Source organism: Pristis pectinata, chromosome 1 (genome assembly GCF_009764475.1).
Source record: "Pristis pectinata isolate sPriPec2 chromosome 1, sPriPec2.1.pri, whole genome shotgun sequence".
Lineage (NCBI taxonomy): Eukaryota > Metazoa > Chordata > Chondrichthyes > Rhinopristiformes > Pristidae > Pristis > Pristis pectinata.
The window spans coordinates 72,504,228-72,525,458 of NC_067405.1; the positions used below are offsets into that span (position 1 = coordinate 72,504,228).

Sequence of the window (21,231 nt, forward strand, 5' to 3'; positions counted from 1 at the left end):
CCTGCTGAACCTCCTCTGCACTGCTTCCAAAGCCAGTATATCTTTTCTCATGTAAGGAGACCAGAACTGCACACAGTACTCCAGCTGAGGCCTCACCAGTACCCTGTACAGTTGCAGCATAACCTCCCTGCTCTTAAATTCAATCCCTCTAGCAATGAAGGCCAACATTCCATTTGCCTTCTTGATAACCTGTTGCACCTGCAAACCATCTTTTTGTGATTCATGCACAAACACTCCCAGGTCCCTCTGCCCAACAGCATGCCGCAATCTTTCACCATTATAATAATCTGATCTTCTATTTTTCCTTCCAAATCTTGCATTTACCAACATTGTACTCTATCTCCCAGATCCTTGCCCACTCACTTAACCAATCTCTCTCTCTGAAGACTCTCCACATTCTCTGTACAATTTGACTTTCTACTCAATTTAGTGTCATCAGCAAACTTAGATACGCTACACTTGGTCCCCTCTTCCAAATCGTAATGTGTATCATGAACAACTGCGGACCCAGCACCGACCCCTGCGGCACCTCACTCACCACTGATTGCCAACCAGAGGAACACCCGTTTATCCCAACTCTCTGCCTTCTATTGGTTAACCAATCCTCTATCCATGCTAATACATTACCCCCAACTCCATGTATCCTTATCTTATGGATGTCTTTTATGCGGCACCTTATCGAAAGCCTTCTGGAAATCCAAGTATACAACATCCACCTGTTCCCCTCTATCCGTTGCACTCATTGTATCCTCAAAGAACTCCAGTAAGTTTGTCAAACAGGACCTGTCCTTACTGACTCCATGCTGTGTCTGCCTGATGGAACCACTTCTATCCAGATGTCTCACTATTTCTTCCTTAATGATAGCTTCATGCGTTTTCCTGACTACAGACATTAAGCTAACTGCCCTATAGTTACTGATCTTTTCCCTGCATCCTTTTTTTAAACAGTGGCGTGACACTCCCCGTCTTCCAATCTGCTGGGACCTGCCCGGAGAATTTTGGTAAATTATCACAAACGCCTCTACTATATCTTCTGCCATTTCTTTCAGTACCTGGGGATGCATCCCATCAGGACCAGGGGACTTGTCTACCTTTAGGCCCACTAGTTTGCTCATCACTACCTCTTTAGTGACAGTGATTGTATTACGGTCCTCACCTCCTATCACATCCATAACATCTCTCTTTGGCATGTTAGACGTGTCCTCCACTGTGAAGACTGAGCCATGGCCATTTCCACATTACCCAATATTTATTTCCCATTCTCACCATCCAAGGGACCTACGATCACTTTAGCTACCCTTTGCAGCTTTATATAATTATAAAAACTTTTATTATCTGTTTTTATATTTTGTTCTAGTTTACTTTTATAATCGATCTTCCCTTTCTTTATTGCTTGTTAATATATTCTTTGTTGCTTTTTAAAGTTCTCCCAGTCATCCAGTTTCCCACTACTCTTGGTGACTGTGTATGCATGAGCTTTTAGTTTGATGCCTTCTTTTATTTCCTTAGTTACCCAAGGCTGGCTCTCCCCACCCTTACTGTCCTTGCTTTTAACTGGAATATATTTTTCTTGAGCACTGTGGAAAAATCTATTTGAAAGTCTTCCACCGTTCCTCAACTGTCCCACCCTATAGCTTGTGCTCCCAGTCTACGTCTTAAACAGATGTGTCAATGTTCACTTCAGTATTATAACCAATGATCTTCTGAATGATTTTATGATGATTTACAAAATTACTCTCCTTAATTTGGCAAGATTTTGTCCTTAGTTTTCTAATGTGTCCTACAAATTTATGCCATCCACACCATGCCTCCATGCAACTTCACAACCAGTTCCAGCTTTGCATCCAGCCCACTCAACTCCAACCTTACACTGAGGAACACAGTACCTCACCCAGCATCACCTTCCTACTGCTCCTATAAAGTTAAGATCATTCCTATACTTACCAAAAATTTAGAGGCCCAAACTGGCTTTCAGATTTCCATAACAGCAAGAGGAAAATTACAATGTGGAAACAAAGTAAAATTGGAAATAGAAACAAAACAAAAAAAAGTGGAAGAACAGGTACCAACCCTTAAAAAGATGAAAATAAAATCATGTTGGTGGGCATTAGGAGAATGCAAAAATCAATAAGAGGAGGGAGATATAATGCAAGCATACATAAAGAATGATCAAAAAGAGACAAACATAAAATCTAAAAATCTCATGAGATGTATGAGATACAGAAACAGTAAACTACACAAGAAATTAAAGATCAAAGGTTTAGTTGGAGAAGGATCGGAAAAGTAATTTGTCATTTCCCATTAAAAATGCCAGCAATTTCAGGCTTTTTCAGCATGGGAGTGCTAAGAGTGGAATGCCGAGAGACGTTTGCCAATTCTGGCCTGATCCTGACCTGGACCTAACAAAGACTCCAGTGGTGGAGTGGGAGATTGCGGGAAAACTTCAGGCACTTACACTAGGCATTCTGCTCTACAAACACACCCCAGGTTGGAAGTGAAGCAGGGATCTCTCTTCCATTGATTTCAATGGAGCAGAATGGCCAGGAGGGATTATGCTTAACTGAGTAGCTCAAGATTTTTTTTGTTAAAAAATCCTTCCATTTATTTGAATGTTTGAAGTTTTTCTTTGTGTTGTTTAAGCTCAAGTGCCTCCACGTGTGAAGTTTATTGTCTTTTCAAACTTGTCATGCCTTTTATTACCTCCTGGCAATTTTTGTAGTACATCCAGTGGGAATAGGGTGTACTTACAGTATGACAAGTTAACAGACAGCACTGAGGATAAATATGACACAGGAATAAATTATGAGAAAACTGAAAATATATAAATACACAGCAAGCTGTATGTTTTCCCCTGCTCAGTTTTAACAGTTAACATCTTCCCTATATAAAAAAATCTGATCTAGCTGAATCTTCAATCCGTTACTGCTGTCAAAATAATACTGTTTTTCATGATTTTTCACATCTATTCACGGATGAATGAAACTGAAACATTTAATACCATGTGCAAAGAATTTTGGAGGAACACATATTTTGGTATTTTCCATTGAGAATTAGTGGATCTTTGAGCATTAAGAGCTTGTGAAAGTTGGAAATAAAGAACCATGATTGTGTTAAGTCATAGCTTCCGTATCAATGAAGCACAAATTAAAAAGTTTCAGATTAAGGTTACTGGGTGAACTTCAGTTTGATGCTTCCTGGTATCTTGCAAACACAAAAATCACTGGATGCTCTCACAAAGGAAGAAAAGCTGCTCTATTTGCTACAATTATTTAGTGGGCGTGCTGTCTTCCCCAACTAATAATTGCCAGGTAACCACCACTACCTTCCCCCCACACACTCGTCTCTAACCTTTAGAGGCCAACTCCATTGAAAAACTAGCTTTGTTTTAAAGCTATGAAGTATCACTATTTAAGTAACATGATTGCGTGTGCACATCTTGCTATAAATTGTTACATGAGGCCAGGGATCATTGCTGCCCATTAAACCATAGTTTGTATGCCACCTCATATCTTCAAACACCCTTTCCTTCTATCGACCAAGGGTTGTCGTGTTACAACTGTACAAGTCATTGGTGAGACCACACTTGGAGCATTGTGTGCAGTTCAGGTCACCAAGTTATAGGAAGGATGACATTAAGCTGGAAAGGTGCAGAAAAGATTCAAGAGGATGTTACTGGGACTGGAGAGCTTGAGTTATAAGGAGAGACTGAATAGGCTGGAATTGTTTTTCCTGGAGCATAGGAGGCTCAAGATTTTCTAAGGGGCATAGGTAAGGTGGATAGCTACAGTCTTTTTCCCAGGGTAAGGGAGTCTAAAGCTAGAGGACATAGATTTAAGGTCAGAGGGGAAAGCTTTAAAAGGGACCCGGGAGGCAACTTTTTCACACAGCAGGTGATGTGTATAAGGAACAAGCTGTCAGAGGAAGCTGTAGAGGCAGGTAAATTACAATGTTTAAAAGACATTTGGACAGGTACGTGAATAGAGGTTTAGAGGGATATGGGCCAAACACAGGCAAATAAGACCAACTTGGAAAGACATCTTGGTCGGCATGGACAAGCTGGCCAAAGGACCTGTTTCCATGCTGTATGGCTCAAATGCTTTGGAGTCTGGATATTGGAGTATGTTGGAATAGCAGTCTTTTATTGCTGGATTTGAAATCAGACTGATTGAATGAAATCAATGGTCCTTTATCTGCAAAGGACTTCCATGAAATGGGTTTGGCTCACCTGAAATGTGGTCATAAGCATGTATTCATGGTTCATAGCTAACAGCAATTGACAGGATCAATCACTGCATTTATATTATACAGTATCTGCAGCTTCAATACAATGGAGAACTACATTGGCTCCACAGTGGTAGAGATACTACAACTTAAACCCAGAGCTGAAGCTAGAATTCAGGGAAGTCCATGTTGATGAACATAGAACAGTACAGCACAGGAACAGGCCCTTCGGCCCACAATGTCTGCGCCAAGTATGATGCCAAATTAACTAAATCTCTTCTGCCTGCATGTGATCCATATCCCTCCATTCCCTGTACATTCATGTGTCTGTCTAACAGTCTCTTAAACACCACTATCGTATCAGCTTCCACCACTATCCCTGGCAGCCCATTCTAGGCACCCACCACCCTCTGTGCAAAACACTTGCCCCGCACACCTCCTTTAAACATTCCCCCCTCTCAGCTTAAATGCATGTCCTCTGGTACTTGACATTTCTACCCTGGGGAAAAGATTTTGCCTGTCTACCCTGTGTCTCTCATAATCTTATAAATTTCAATCAAGTCTCCCCTCAGCCTTTGATGCTCCAGAGAAAACAACCCAATGAGGGGTAAGCAGTGTTTCTGAGGGGAAAGGCAAATGCCCAACAGGTTTGATCCAGGAGGAAGTAAGGTAGAGTTAAGTTTCAATATAAACACAGGGGAGAGAAGAAGGAATATGCCGGATAACAGATGTAGATCTTAGCAAGAATTGAATTACACAGAGGAACACTAACTAGTGGAATTACCTCTTCACTTTCACAGTTCAGAGGTAACCATCTCCAGCTCAAGTGATGATGCCCTGATGTCTCTTATAACCCCACTCACCTTTAGTGCTCTCCAGGTGGCAGGTTGTCACATGGGTAATTTATGATCAACTCCTCCATGCAGACTTCCAAAGAGGTCAAAGGGATGGTCCTGTAGTCAATCCATCACAGTCTAGGTCTCATTCTTGACTACTGGACTGTGGGTTTCATTCAGGCAATCAGAAAATTCACTCCATTGTCATTATATCTATGGAATCATCTGCTCCAATTCACCCTTGAGCTAGGTTTCCCAATTCCAACTTGCATTGCCAATGCAGAATGAAAGCTGGATTACATCCATATTGTACATATAATGTGGCTGGTAAGGAAAACTGAACTAGAAGCAAAAAAACATCCAAGTGCTGTGAAGAACCAGGTCAAGGCAGCACATATGGAGGAAGAAACAATCAACAACCTTTCAGCAGGGAAGTCATCAACTTGAAATGTCAACTCATGTTTATCTCTCCAGATAATGCCTGGCCTGCTGAATATTTCCAGCATTTTCTGATTTTAATCACCCACAAATGTGAGTTTTTAGGTAACAGTGTCAAAATAGAAAACAAATTCTGTTCTCTAGTACTGATAGCTTTCATAGTGATATATTAAAAAAAATCACAGTAATGATATATAATCAAGCATTACTCATACATTCTAACATCTCCTACAAGAAAATATCTATCCTTTACACTGCATCAAATGTGGGTTCAGACTTAATTTGTTAACTATGTTTTAGTAAGCAACAATATAGCAGACACCTTCTAATCCTCAGAGCTACCCAGTATTGTTGGTGGACAGTCATTCTGGTCAGTCAATCCTTTCTCACATGTTCATCCAACTATGCACATTAACTGAAACTTTATTTGCCAACTAACCCAATTGGTGTTTGAACTGAAAACAATGGAACTAAGTTTTCATTTAAGATTGGTGCTACTCATTCTATCCACATTACTTTCCTGATTTCATGCTGCATTTATTTCTCTGATGCAAGTTCAAACAATGAATTTTAAAATAAATTTAAAAAGGCAAAATGATACAGATGATAGAAGTCCAAAACAATATTGGAGACATTTAGTGGGGGTGGGGGGGGGGGGGGGTGGGCGGGAAAACACAGCTAAATGTTTCAAGTCTGTAGACAATCAATCATCAGAACTGGAAAACACTGCAGATGATTCATCTTTAATCTGTAACAGTTTCTAACCGATGATAGGTCACACCCTGGGATTGTTAGCATTTTCTGACCCGCAAGGACATCTGCACTTTTTTGCTTTTACTACTACAGTATAACTCTGATAATCCCGCATCCAATTGTTCAGAAATCCCAATGATTCGGCATCTGACTTGCGTGGATAGATTTTTAGCTGGAGTGAGGGTCCATGGTGCTTTTATATTTCCCTTTTCATTCAAACTCACTGGAAAACTTATTTTACTACTGTATAACATTTAAATAAAAGTAACATAAAAGTGTGGGTTCTAATAGGAGTCCATCCAAAAAGTCTGGAAAACTTGTTGGACCAGCACCAAATTTGTTGGACCAGCACCCAAAGGTGCCAGCTTATCAAGTTTTATTGTACTCACAATATTCAAAACTTGCCCCCCAGATTTGTTTACAATTATTACAGACAGGCCATTTATTAGAACTACACATCAACCAGCAGAAGTAGCTAGAGATCATACACGAAATGTTGTTCAGAATGAATAAAATTGCCCAAGTGCTGCTATCTCCCATGGACCTGCATCCAAATAAATAACTACAGTAAAAAGATATGAAACGATAAGTTAAGGCTGAAATTAGTTAACTAAGCACAGGACAAAAACAAAGACATCAGCACAGACTTTTACTGGTCATGGAAGTATCACAAAGCATAACCCTGGTCTCACCAATATCCATAAACACGAACCTTCCAGCAAGAACAATAATGGGATCCCTGAGATATTTTCACCAGGACAGCAACAGTGGCTTTGATTCAGATCACTGAAGGCAGCAGTGAATGAACTGCTGTGAACCTGCAGCAAGAGGTGAAAATCATTTTCTTGAACCAAGCTGTGACTGCAAGAATGTGATAGAAATTTATGCCTAGGCATGCTGTAACTGTAGAAAGTGATCAATTGTTGTAGGTTTGAACTTGTGATATGTTGCTTGTAAATATCATAAAGTATCATTTTGGTGCAATGGAATGCTCCGAGCTGTCCAGGTTTCAAGTTCCAATTTGCTAGCTACAGCATCTTTAGTGCTCTGTTGATCCCTCTAAGGACAGGGGCATACATGAAAAATTCCCAGTCTCACTGAAAACTGGGGATCAATGTCCTGGGCAATAATTATCCCTCAAATAATGTCACTTAAAAAGACTGTCAAGCTCTATTGTTTGTGGGAGGTGGCTGAGTGAGAACTGTCTAGCACTTGTTCCAAATTTAAACAATGTTTACACTTCAAAAACACTTCACTGATTGCAAAGTACTTGTGGACATGCTGAGGTTGAGATACAAATTTTTCCCTCATTCTTTATGAAGTTAAATAGTACCACTGAACTAAGTCGGGTATCACACTGTGGTATTTGATGGGTATAGTTCTGCAAGACTATTGAGATTTCCACAGTTCAGAATGGAGATCCTGTTGTACAAGACAGAGAAAACACAGTTAAGGCTACGAATGAGGCAAGCATCTTAGTTCAAGTATTACTGAGAGTTTAACTGCAGCAAGAGAAAGCATCAGGCTCAAAGATACTGCTGCAGTGTTATTTGAGGTGGTAAATGTTTCACATAATGTTTTATACAGCTTCATTTTTATGCATTGTATTAATTCTGTTCATAAACCAAAGAATTCTTGGATGGCACAGTGGTATTGTAGAACTGCTGCCTTCAAGTGCTCTGGTTTCATCCTACCTCCCAAAGATGCGAGTTGACAGGGTTAATTGACTACTGTAAATTGCCCCCTTGTGTGTACAAGTATTGTAAAATCTGAAGGAACCAATCAAAGAGTGGGAAGAAAATAGGACAGTATGAATGAGCAAGATCCACTTGCAATCCAGAGGTATGTCACTGATTTTACTGCTGGGCATAATTTTGGAATGCCTTGGGAGCTTATCTGGAGTTGTCTGACAACGGTGTTATAAATGAATGGAATCTCTCAGATGTGGACAGCTGCTCTCCAAAAACACCTCCAGGGACAGCAAGAGACCTAAAATGAGCTGCTTCATGTTACATCACTACTGAAGGGACATCTATTACATTTAAAGAGAGAATTAAGCAAACACTGAATGACTGGATCATCACTTGTATCTCATGCATACTAAGGAGTATTCCACCCAAGAGTTAATTCCTCTTCTATCTGGTTTCTATATTAGCTCAAGTCCATACTTCTTACATCAATACAGACTTGACAAAGAATCTGAAAAATTTTAAACAAAGCTCCTACACTCAAGAAGCTCAACCAGAGGTTAAAGCTGACTACTTGATTGGCTCCTCTTCTACATTATGCATGGTGGCTGAAAGTTGTACAAGACAGTGTAACGTAGCTGCTTGGTGACTTCAACAGAATGTCTCAAGTGTGAAACCTTGTCCTGATAACGAGAGTAACAAGTGTATCTCCAAGCTCCCTTCCAAGCAAGTCTTACACTGTCCAGGTCAAAATTACAGAACAACTGAAGGGTGCATCATCACCTTGAGCTACTGCTATTCAAGAAGGCAGTTCATGACCACCTCAACAACTAGGCACGTGCAATAAAAAGATTGGTCTTGCTAGCAATGCTTATATCCTGACAAAGAATAAAAATTTCTACTCAGTCAAACATCCTTCAATTCTAAATCTATAAATAAAAGGAGGTATACGCTCAGAGATTCTGTCAAAGATGGTTGAAAGCTTCAAGTTCCTAGGTGTAAACATCACCAATAGGTTGTCCTGGCCCAACAACATAGATGCCATGGCCAAGAAAGTGCACCACCTCTACTTCCTCAGAAGGCTAAGGAAATTCAGCATGTACCCATTGACTCTCACCATAGAAAGCATCCTATTGGGATGTATCACGGCTTGGTATGGCAACTGCTCTGCCCAAGACTGCAAGAAATTGCAGAAAGTTGTGGACATAGCTCAGCATATCATGAAAGCCAGCCTCCTTTCCACAGATTCTGCCTACATTTCTTGCTACCTTGGAATAGCATAATCAAAGACCCCTCCCACCCCAGATAATTCTCTCTTCTCCCCCTTCCCATCAGGCAGAAGATACAAAAGCCTGAAAGCACGCACCACCAGGCTCAAGGACAGCTTCAATACCGCTGTTATAAGACTATTAAATGGACCTCTTGTACGATAAGATCGACTCGTGACCTCACAATATACCTCGTCATGGACTTGCACGTTATCATCTGCCTGCACCGCACTCTCTCTGTAACTGTAACACTATATTTTGCATTCTGTTATTGCTTTTTTCTTGTACTGCCTCAATGTACTAATGTTGTGAAATGATCTGTATGGATGGCATGCAAAACCTAGTTTTTAAACTGTACCTCCTAATATGAGATAATAATAAACCAATTACTAAATCTCAATACCAAATCAAATACAAAAAAAATTTGGACTACGTTGTCTAAATGCTTCGCTACTCCTACTGTCAGCCTGATTGGCCTGTGACTGCCAGTTTCATCACTGCACACTTTTGCTTATAGGAATGCAATCTTTCAGTCCTTTAGATATCAGTGAGTTATCAAAGAGGACTGGAAGGTTGCATCCAGAAGCTGTACAAATTCCCTTCAGTAATCCAGGAACCATCTGACTTTTTAAAATTTCGAACACTTTCTTTGGATCTTTTAAGTCAGTGGTTTTCAACCTTTTTCATGCTGCAGACCCCCAGAACACGTCCTTGTTAGATGGCAGACCCCCAACGCCCACAAAAATCAAACAATCGATAATTCATGCATACAACACTTAAATTACTGCACTAAGGCCCTATTGAAATAGTGACTATTTCAATCACCAATAATTACCAGTGGTATCTTTCCGTGTTCAGTTCAATGTGAAGGTTGTGCCTGTTTTGCACTGCAGAGTTTGTCCAAATGTGCAACAAACACACGCGTATGTCATCCTCAATATTCAGTCTTGATCTATTTGGTTTTCATGGCAGTGACAGCAGAAAATGCTATTTCGCACAAGTAAGTGGTTGCAAATGGTAACAGAACATTGACGGTTTTGCCAGACAGCAGTGGATACTCCTGGGAACATGCTATCCAGAACGACAACAGTGACATTCGGTTGAACTGCAAGCGCAAAGTCCTGTCAGATGACAGTTCAGCCAATTCTTCTTAATCATGTCCAATTAAATCAGTAAGCATGCATTCAAACAGATTTCAAATCCAATCAAACATGCTCATGTCATCGTCGCCAAAATACTCATGGAAATAATGTGACAGCTGTGAATATGGTTCAAAACGGTGCTCGCAATGGCCTCTGTCTTAGTCTCGTTCACTGTCAGAAAGTCAGCCAACAACGGAAACACATCATAGACACCTTGCTCGCATCTTCCCTTCCAGATACGGAGTTTTTTCTGGAAGGCATTGATTTTGTCATGTGTTTTCAGAACATTTGAGCCAGGTCCTTGCAATGATAGATTTAAGCTGTTCAAAATGTTGAAAATGTCTGCAAGATAAGCTAATCTGTCAACTCACGTCTCATCTGTCAAGAACTGTGCCAATGATCCGTTATGCTCATTTAGAAAAATGAGCAGTTCGTCTCGCAATTCATATACACGCTGCACAATGTGGCCTCGTGACAGCCACCTGACTTCTGTATGTAGCAACAAATGCTTATGCTCGGCTTCCATTTCACGGCATATGTTTTCAAACAAACGATGATTGAGCGGCCTGGCTTTGATAAAGTTAACAATTTTAATGCACATAGAAAACACATCCGCAAGATCTTCATCCATATCCTTTGCAGCCAAAGCCTCACGGTGAATCATGCAGTGGGTTGCTGCTACATGTGGAGCTACTTCTTCCACTCGTGCGACTAGACCCGACTTCTGTCCCATCATTGCAGAAGCACCATCTGTGCATACTCCAATACATTGTGTCCACGCCAATGCCAATTGTACAAAAAAAGTGTCAAGCACACGGAAAAGTGCTTCACCGGTTGTACGCCCTGGGAGCGCCTTGCAAAACAAAAAGTCTTCCAAAGCCTCTCCTTCCCAGCAATATCGAACATAGCAACTGCACAGCACTGGCAACATCAGTACTTTCATCGAGCTGAATCGCAAGTCTGACTTGCTGAAGACATGCTATCAGCTGGCTCTGTATACCTTCGGCCATATCGCCAATTCTTCTGCTTACTGTGTTATCAGACAGTGGAACGGCTTTCAGTTTTTGACTGGATTCTTTTCCCAGTACAACTTCGCACATATCTACTGCTGCAGGCAGCATAAGCTCTTCTCCAATTGTGAGAGGCTTTCTGGAATGTGCTATTCATAATGCTACCAAATATGATGCGCGAAGAGCCTTCTCATTTACAGTGGCACAGGCTGTCATTTTGCCTTTCTGCTTGAGGTACAGCTTTTGCCACTCAAAATATTCCTTCGGCTTATTGGCAATATCTGGATGCACTGTTGTTAAATGGCGCTTCAATTTTGCTGGTTTCATTGCATCGTTGGACCGTGTTGGCAAACACACAACATAGAGAGGTTGGTCCGCATTTGTCCCCACTGCGATGAAGCCATATGAAATGTATTCTGGATCGTACTTGCGTTGTTTTCTCTTTCGGTCACCCTTATCCCCTTCGTCATCAGAATCTTCCAGTTTCTGGTCAGCATTTCTCTTCAGAAATTTCTCCATACTCAGCAATACACGCTGGACAGTTTAATTACTATTACTGATAAACAAAATTATCAAAACTAATCTAAAATTTACATGCTTGCGCACTTTTTGTTTAACAGTGACATCACTGTGGCGTAAATGCACAGTAAGTAAGCATTATTATTCAGGCACACCAACAACGTCACTCAGTCTCGTTAACACTACAGTGCACAACAGAATAGTAGTGAGTAGTGAACACTACTGACTACTCTCACTACACAAATCGAATATTAAGTGGCAGCTTACCAGAAGGGAACACTGTCTAAGTCTCTAAGATTGTTGCCGTTATATAACAGATATGGCCGATTTTCTGGATAATGGAAAACTGGAGCAAGCAAGTAAGCTATGTCTTTTTAAAAGGTCACTTTTCCATTTTTTTCTTGGCTTACTCGTGGACTCCCTGCCAACCTGCTGCGGACCCCCAGGGGTCCGCCGACCACAGGTTGAAAACCTCTGTTTTAAGTACCTTCTCTTCATTTATCTTTATCCGATACAATTTCTCAATCTCCACATTTGCAGTGATATGAGAACCTCTTCTCCAGTGAAAATAGATGCAAGGAACTCATTCAGTAGTTTAGTCATGTCCTCTGCTTCACAAAATTTGCACCCAATTTTCCATAATCTGATATTTATAAAGAAATTTTGGTTTCCTGACAATCGACTTTAATGCATTTTCTTTGGCACTCTCATATCCTTTTACAGTTCACTATACATTTGGAACATTTTCTTATGAAGATAGGGAAGTCACTTATTACTTGGAAGCTGGGTGTCTAGCTGGGGTATAGGATCAAAGATCATAGCTTACAAATACACCAATCACTAACAGCCGTGACACAGATTAGAAAGGCCATTTAAAAAAAGCAAAATAAGCACTAAGGTTTATCTCTAAGGGAACAGAACTGAAAAGAAGGGAAGTTAGATTCAACCTTGACTACACCTCAGTATTGCAAACAGTTCTGGTGGTCATATCATAAAAAGAGTACAGAAGATTTATACAGATGATACTATTAATAGGAGGATAAACAATTAGGAAATGAACAAACTTGAAAAAGGCTGAGTGGTAATGTAACAAGTCTTTCAAATGATTTTGATAGAGTGGATACGGAGGGAATATGTCCACCTGTGGGGACAAATATAAAAGGAAGCTATCCATCTGAGAAAGCCAGCAAAAAAATCTAGTTAGGGAGTTCAGCTGAAACTAAGCAGTGTTGAAAATGTGGAACTTGCTACCACAGGGAGTGGATGAAGTGATTAATATAGATACATTTTAGGGGAAATTGGACAAACTCCTAAAAGGCAGAGCAGAAAGACAAAGGGTTGGACAAATCTACCAGAGGAAAGAAGGGATCGGAATGAAACAGACATGTACTGGATGGGCAAAATGGCCTGTTTCTATTTTACATATCTATAGCTCACTTACTATTTTACCTGTCAACTTTTGATTCTAATCTACACAAGTCAGTTCCTTCTCTGGCACACTTAAGTATTTTGCTAAATGTTGACTATTACTGATGATGGCAGAAATAACGAGCAATTTACTGTTACAGATAACAGGCAAAATTGTCACAAAAAATTTCCTTACCTGTAGTACATTAGTATCAAATCGCTTCAAAACTGTCCCAAATTTTAAGAAATAGGTTGAATATATACCTTAAAAAGTTTCCTACACATAATTCCTACTGTGTCACAGAAGCTACAAAGATATCAGGGTTTGCTAATTATGAAAGAAGCATGACTTACAATGGAGGTATTTTGTTAAACTTAATTGTGGAGACAAAATGCTTGAGCCCAACACATTTATTATTCAACACATGAATCACAGTTACACATCAAGTTACTAACAACTTTCTGAAAACGGTTTCAAACTTTTTGCCTTAAATCTATCCATCAGAAGCCCATATCTGTAAATTCTCTTGAGAAATCTGACAAGGTGGAACAAAGGAATTATTTAACTTTCTGAACTAATCTAATTCTGTGCAATACTCAAGATTCTTGCTCATGTCAAACTGCCACAGTCAAAATGCAAGGGATACAATTAAAACCTTTTAAAGACCTGAGAGAATCCATTAAGCTATCCAAAACTTGATGCAATTCATTCGTAAAACATTACAACAACTTTAGCATGGAGTTATTAAAAAGGCAATACAAAAGAAATTAGGAAATTGCCGTGACACAATCTACCTTGTTATGTCCTTGCACCTTATTGTCTACCTGCACTGCACTTCCTTTGCAGCTGTGACACTTTACTTTGTATTCTGTTGTTTTTACCCTGTAATACCTCAATGCACTGTAAAGAATTGATCTGTATAAACAGTATGCAAGGCAAGTCTTTCACTTCGGTACAAGTGAAAAAATAAACCAACATCAAATTCGAACTCTGATATGGGAGAGAAATCCTCCATTAAAACACCAAACACTACACTCCAAGATACTACAACAACGTTATGCAAAAAAGTATTTGGTTTATTCAACTCCATTTAGAAAGAAGGTGTTTAACATTCAAATGTTTAAACATCACCTTGCCTTGTTCAAATGAAATGCATTACCTACTATAGAAGACAGGTGTACATACCAGGAATATGCCAGATTCACTCCCAGGTCTGTGCTGAGTGCCTGGAGCCTGCTTGGATCCTACAGATGGAAGATGAGCATTTAGAAAACAAGGAAAGTTTTGCTGGGGAAAACACCCATGGGGATTCCCTTCATAAATGCCATGAATAATTCCTGCTGCATGGAATGGATATGACACAAACACAAGTGCAGGCTCAACCCATAATCAAAAGGTCTGCCAACATACTTCCCAGATTCTAACACCAGGATCTGAAGAATTCTGGAAAACCAGTTATGTTGATACTCTGTAAGCCATTCAAGAAAGAGATATTTATATTGGTATATTTATGAGGAAGGCTTTTTTTTTGGAAGTAACATACTATGTATGCTGGAAATAACAGAAAATACAATACTTGCTTCAAAACTGTTAGATCTTCCTGATGTGTCAGTCACCCACCTGAAATACAGCTTGATGAAAGTATTTACTGTTTATATTAAAGTCATCTCAGAAAATTTACATTCAGAACAATCACAGTCACCAAATGACCAGCTGATCCCTCATTTCACATCTACTTATAGGTCCTCACTATTCATAAATTGGCTACCTTATTTGCTTTCTGAAGAATACTGATTAAACTTTAATTCACTCTTTGGGAGCACATTGATATAAACTTAGATGTAAAAAAAAGATAAAATTACAAGTATTTCATTAGCTTACCCCATGCAATATATCCTTCATCAGTTTGATCAGATCATTTCTTTTTAAGGTGCCTGGCTGATAAACCTTTTATTATATAATGTCACTTAGATGATTTATTCCAAAAAAATACTTTGAGCTTTGATATACAATGCTAACACACTTGAGAAAAATGGGTAACTTTGCACCCTTAAAAGGTTTTCTTTGAGGGTTCTGTTCATCGTGTCTGTGCATTAATTAATAGAATAAGACAATTCCACTATTGCTGAATCATGCAATTACTGGCAAAATAGAAGGCAACCTGGAGGAGCTGTGGCCTCTTTCTTTTATCAGTAACTATTCAAAATCTCTTCGTATTGGCCCTCTCAGACAGACCTTTTATCTTCAATCACTGAGGGGTTATTGGACTATTCAGAAACTTAAATGGGACACTTAAATGACTGTGGACTGGCATCACACATCTCTAGGTGTGCAAATCTATCCTTTAAACTGTGCATGATACAGTCTGTGGAAACTGGAGGACCTTTTAACCCTCAGGTAGAGAAAGCTGTCTGGTGAATTTACTTACTCATCTCCAAAACAAATTTATTACTTAAAAGCACTTCACTTAGGACTGTACCTCAAATTAATGGGAAGTTTTGCCCACTCGAAGAGCCAAGCCTGACAGACTGAATGTCACAAGTCAGACAAGAGGCACCAGACATACTCTGTTCTGGTAAGGTTGAAGAACAAATTTTCATTTGAGTTTTACTTAGTTGCAAGATCCTTCAAAAGTGATTTACAGCCAATGCAGTACTTTTGAACCAATGCAGTACTTTTGAACTTGTATCTATGCATGGAACATTGGAGCCAATTAATACAGAGCAAGATTCCAAAACCAAACAGAAACTAATGTTGGGTGAAGGATTAATAATGGTCAGCACATCCTTAAATAAGTCTGTAAGATAAAGTAAAGCTTTGGTCTAATGTCTCATCCACAAGTGCATCATTCCCTCAGCAGTACACTGTTGATTCAGTACAGACTTGTGCACATATTGCTTCAGTGAATCTTGAACCCATAAACTTTGAGCCAATGTAACCACCTACATAAAAATGCCTTTCATTGCTGAATTGCCCACAGAAAGCCTAATCTGTTAAGAGATTTTGCAAATCTGATCAGTTCTGGTAAAAGTGCAATCTGATTGAAAACAGGCAGAATGATATCCTAATCAACATTATCTATCTTGCACTAGACATACAGCAGTGGGGGAAAAAAAGTAGTTCCATGTCACTGAACACAACAGACTTAAATAACTTCTGGTGAAAAATGGTCATGGGGCTAATGGGGATCATTAAGTTGAAAAATTCATTGTTCTCTTGTTATTAAATTTATTTCAGTCCCTTTATCTGTATCTATGTCCAATATTTAAAATTCTCAGCTTTTAAGGTTCTACTTGTTCTTTACAGAGATTCATTGAGCAAAATTTCACATTCGTAATGAAACCTTACAATCTACCTAACACTTCAAGATGGATGTCATCTATGGCATTAGATATCCATGGCTTACTACTTATAATTCAGGAAGTACGTTATAAAAAAAAAGCTTTCAACCAACCAACATATCAATCCCAATCTTATAAAACATTTATCTGGCTATTTTGTAGGTACTACTGAGACTATCATTAAGTGATTCATGTGGAAATGTTATTCCACGTGTTTGCAACTCTAGAGTTGATTTGAGAGACACGAAGTAGAATAGCTATGGATTGCTTAAGGAGTCATACCTCCAATTCTGCATTAGGTCTTAGTTAAATGACTGACTTGCATTTACTTTATGTAGTTCTTTCAGTGTTTTCAAAATGTAAATTGTGCCCCTATCTTCCTCTAATTAAAAATAAGCTCTGGTTAGAATTTCTTCTCATAACTTAGATATCCAAATCCTAGAATCATACTCAGTCTGTGCGTTTTACATTAATTGCCCACTGTAAGTTGCCCATAGATAAGTAAATGGTGGTAGAATCGGGGAGGGAAAATATTGATGGGAATGTGGTGAGAATAGAATGGGGTTGCTTTAGGATTAGTATAAATAGGTGCTTGATGGTCAACATCGAATTGGTGGATTGAAAGGCCTGTTTCTGTGCGATATAACTCTATAAATTTTACTTAAGATAAACTAAACATAGCAATGTAACATAGCCTTTTCAATGATGTATAAAGGTTAGATTAACTCATTTCAGATTGCAGTGAAATGCCCTTGAATGTCATCTCAGTGCGTGGTGATAACAGCATATTAATGACAATACCAATGACACAATCACCAAATCCTTTTCCTCATCCATTTTAGATGACGACTCTTCCATTTACCTTAGACACTACATGCATAATTTTTAATTGTTTACCGTAAAAATAAAACTGCCATTCCTAAGTTAAGCCACCTATTAAATATGCTTCATTTTGCACATGTAACTATCGTAGTAAAACAATTAGGTCCTAACCATGCCTAAAAATGCAGAGTAAACAAAAGGAACAACTGCCTCAAATTCTGACTCTTCCTCACTCACTGCTTACAACTCCACATTGCATCTCAGCATTCATACTGACAAAATACAATGCAATGTCCCCTCAATTCATAGATTATGCTGATACTCTTCTCATTTTCAACTCTGATCTGAACCTAACAATATTAACTGTGGCTTTATAATAACACAATTGTTTGCTTCAGACGACTCTAGATTCAAACTCAACTGAAGACGACAAAATTTAGGCTGAATAACGCACACCTGAGAAGAGAATGTTGCATTGTCAGAATTGTGGTCTTTCAGAAGAGATATCAAACCAAGGCCATTCTCCCCTTTCATAAGATACACTCCCATACAATGTCTTGGTACTTTTTGAAAGGCCATAAACGTGACTTATGTACATCAATACATCATCTACACCAGTTTATGAGTCTTTCCAAACTGTGGGTTGAGACACGAGTTGAGGCTCCATTCAACTTGCCACATTGTTGGTCTTTCTCAACCAGACTGGCCCCTCCATCCCTAGTGCCCCAGAGAGCATCTCCTATGCTGTCTAACTAGCCTCTACACCTAATGTAAGATTGTTTATCCCCCCACACTACTGGGCCACATCTCTTCTCCCACTGCCTCAACAGTCAATGCCCACAGTACTTACCCAGCCAGATTGGGTTGAATACAGGTATGGGCACGTTTAAAGTTTTGCTTTGCATGCTTTTCAAATATATGACTTATATATCAGATATTATGTTAAAATCTACAATACAGTGATACAACTAAAGGCAAAAAGCAGAGAACTCCCTGGTGTCCTGCTAATGCTTATCCCAACCTTACAATGACACATTCTCTGTTCACTATCGCACTGATGTTTATAGGTCCTCCCTGTGCAAAAATTGGCTGGTGCAATTCCTGTACTACAAAAATAAATAGCCTTCACCTAAAGTAATTCATCGTCTGTAACCTACAACACCAACAAGTATTCGTATAGCCTTTCATGCCAAGAAGACCCAAGGCAGTTATCCATATAAGGAAATATAGAACAGAAATTAGTATTGGTTTATTATTGTCACTTGTACTGAGGTACAGTGAAAAACTTGTCTTGCATACCGTTCGTACAGATCAATTTACACAGTGTAGATACATTGAGTTAGTACAGAGTGCATTGAGGTAGTACAGGTAAAAACGATAATAGAGTACAGAGTAAAGTGTCACAGCTACAGGGAAGTGCACTGCAGGTAGACAATAAGGTGCAAGGTCATAACAAGGTAGATTGTGAGGTCAACAGTCCATCTCAGTTTACAATTGGAGATATAGTGGACAGATTATCTAAGATTGCAATGGGATCTTAATCAACTGGGCCTCAGGGCCAAGGATTGGCAGATGGAGTTTAATTCAGCTAAATGCAAGGTGTTGCATTTTTGTAAGATAAACCAGGGCAGGACCTGCAGAGTAAATGGTAGGGCCTTGGGGAGCGTTGTAGGACAGACACCTTGGGGTGCAGATACTTAATTCCTTGAAAGTGGCGACAAAGTTAGACAGGGTGGTGAAGGCAGCATTTGGCATGCTTTCCTTCATGTGTCAAGATATTGAGCACAGGAAGTGGAATATCATGCTACAGCTGTACAAGATGTTGGTTAGGCCATATTTAGAGTATTCTGTACAGTTCTGGTTGCACTGCTATCAGAAGGATGTCATGAGGGGCATAGATGCGGTGAATAGCCACAGTCTTTTCCCAAGGGGCAACTTTTTCCACACAAAGACTGGTGGGAACATGCTATGAGCTGCCAGAGGAAATGGCAGAGGCAGGTAAAATTATGAAATTTAAAAGACATCTGGACATGTTTAGAGGGGTATGGGCCAAATGCAGGCTAATGAGACCAGCTCAGTTAGGCAACTTGGTCGGCATGGACCAGTTGGGCCAAAGGGTCTGTTTCTGTGCTGCATGTGTATGATGCCACAAGATGACCAAAAACGTTTAATCAAAGGGACAGGTTTCACATTTTAGAGGAGGACATTGGAACAGAAAAACAGAGGGGTTTAAGGAGAGAACATTAGCTTGGGAAATTAAAATTGGGAATGATAAAGAAACCGGAATTTAAGAAATGTTGATTTCTCAGAGGATTCTTAGACTGAAGGAGATTACTGAGGCAGGAAGGAATAAGAAAGGATTTGAAAACAAGGAACTTTAAAGTTGATGTGTTGCTTAAATGGGAGTTTGTGTGGGCAAGTAAAATGAGAATAAGAATGGTATTATTTTGGATATGGGGACAGTTTTGGATGACCAAGAAAAGTCATCCAAGGGTCGTTGCCCTCATCAAGACTTGCTATAAAAGAATGGATCAGGGATGGGCTAAGGTTGAGTGGAAGCAAGGAAAACTGGAGTTTGGACGATGTCAAAGAATAATGGCAGCGAGCTTTCCAAGATTTAATCAAATGAAATTTCTGCTCATTCAGCAATAGAAATCAGTCAAGGAGTCAGCTGTGTGCCAGGAGGTTATGTTTCTAAAGTAGTGCTGTTATTTTGTTCAATGTTGTTTTGTCATACAGAGATTATAAGACAATATATAAATATAATCCTTTTTGCTTCCACCTCTTCTCAAGCTACAAGAGAGAAACAATGTGATCTTATAAGTCTGCATACTTTTTGTAAAGATACTCAAGATGAAAATACATGTAAAAATGTGGTTAATCCATCATATATTTTGAAATAACTTGCATCTTTAAAACAACAGATTTTTCTACTGGTATTAATCATGTCAGGATTTACAAACATCACTTAAGCAAGGAACTGGTGTTTTCAGGACACAGAAAAGCTATAAACAGTATTGATAAACAGAAGTAAATTAGGTCCACTTTAAATACATACTTTTCTGATACTGACATCTACAAAAGACGTCCTATTCACAAACCTCATTTCCTGAAATATTGTTATTTGGTAACCATTTCTCATTAACATTGGTATGTCATGTTGCATTTATTTAGCATGACCAACAACCCCCCCCCCCCCCCACAACAGAAAAACATCCCATTGAGTTTCATATAGGCAGAAAGAAATGTGCACAGCAAGGAAAAGGAAATATCTGGAGGGATGATCTTAAGAAAGATCTTAAAGAGAAAAGTAAAGCATGGTAAGATGCATAACAAATTGGCTTCAGTGACAGAGTTGAGAGGCTGCTGCATAATTGCACATGGCCATTATTTCTTTTTAATTCAAGGAGTTAATGCAGCTCAATGAGGACAGCAGCACTGGACAAGACAGAAAGAAAGTAGATACAAGATTTTGAGTGTGCAGATTTACGCAGGATATAGGACGGAAAGTCAACCACAAGAGCAGTGAAAGAACTGAGCCTGGAAATGATAAGCAAGCAAGTAGAGTGGAATTTTATAAGCAATAGTACGCCACTCAATCCACACCCTCCCCCGCCTGCTTCACCAGTCAATACAATCGCAACTGATCTTTTCCACAGCACACTTTCATGCAATATCTACTGATATGTTGTTTTTTTTTAAATATTAAGAAAATTAATTGTTGACTTCAATATCCTCAGCAAGGGAACTTCCACAGCACTCCTGGACAGAGAATTCCAAATATT

The 21,231-nt window shown here is 39.3% G+C and overlaps 1 protein-coding gene across 2 annotated transcripts in view; it reads right to left on the bottom strand.

Annotated features, from left to right (window-relative positions):
• Positions 1–21,231, bottom strand: part of creb1b (cAMP responsive element binding protein 1b) — a 65,003-nt gene that overhangs the window by 40,789 nt on the left and 2,983 nt on the right. Inside the window, exon 2 of one of the 2 annotated variants that reach the window (XM_052028898.1) lies at positions 14,469–14,527. The exons of the other annotated variant lie outside the window; for it this stretch is intronic. The gene's annotated coding sequence lies outside the window, so the exon portion shown is untranslated. The remainder of the gene's footprint in view (positions 1–14,468; positions 14,528–21,231) is intronic. 2 annotated transcript variants of the gene reach the window in all.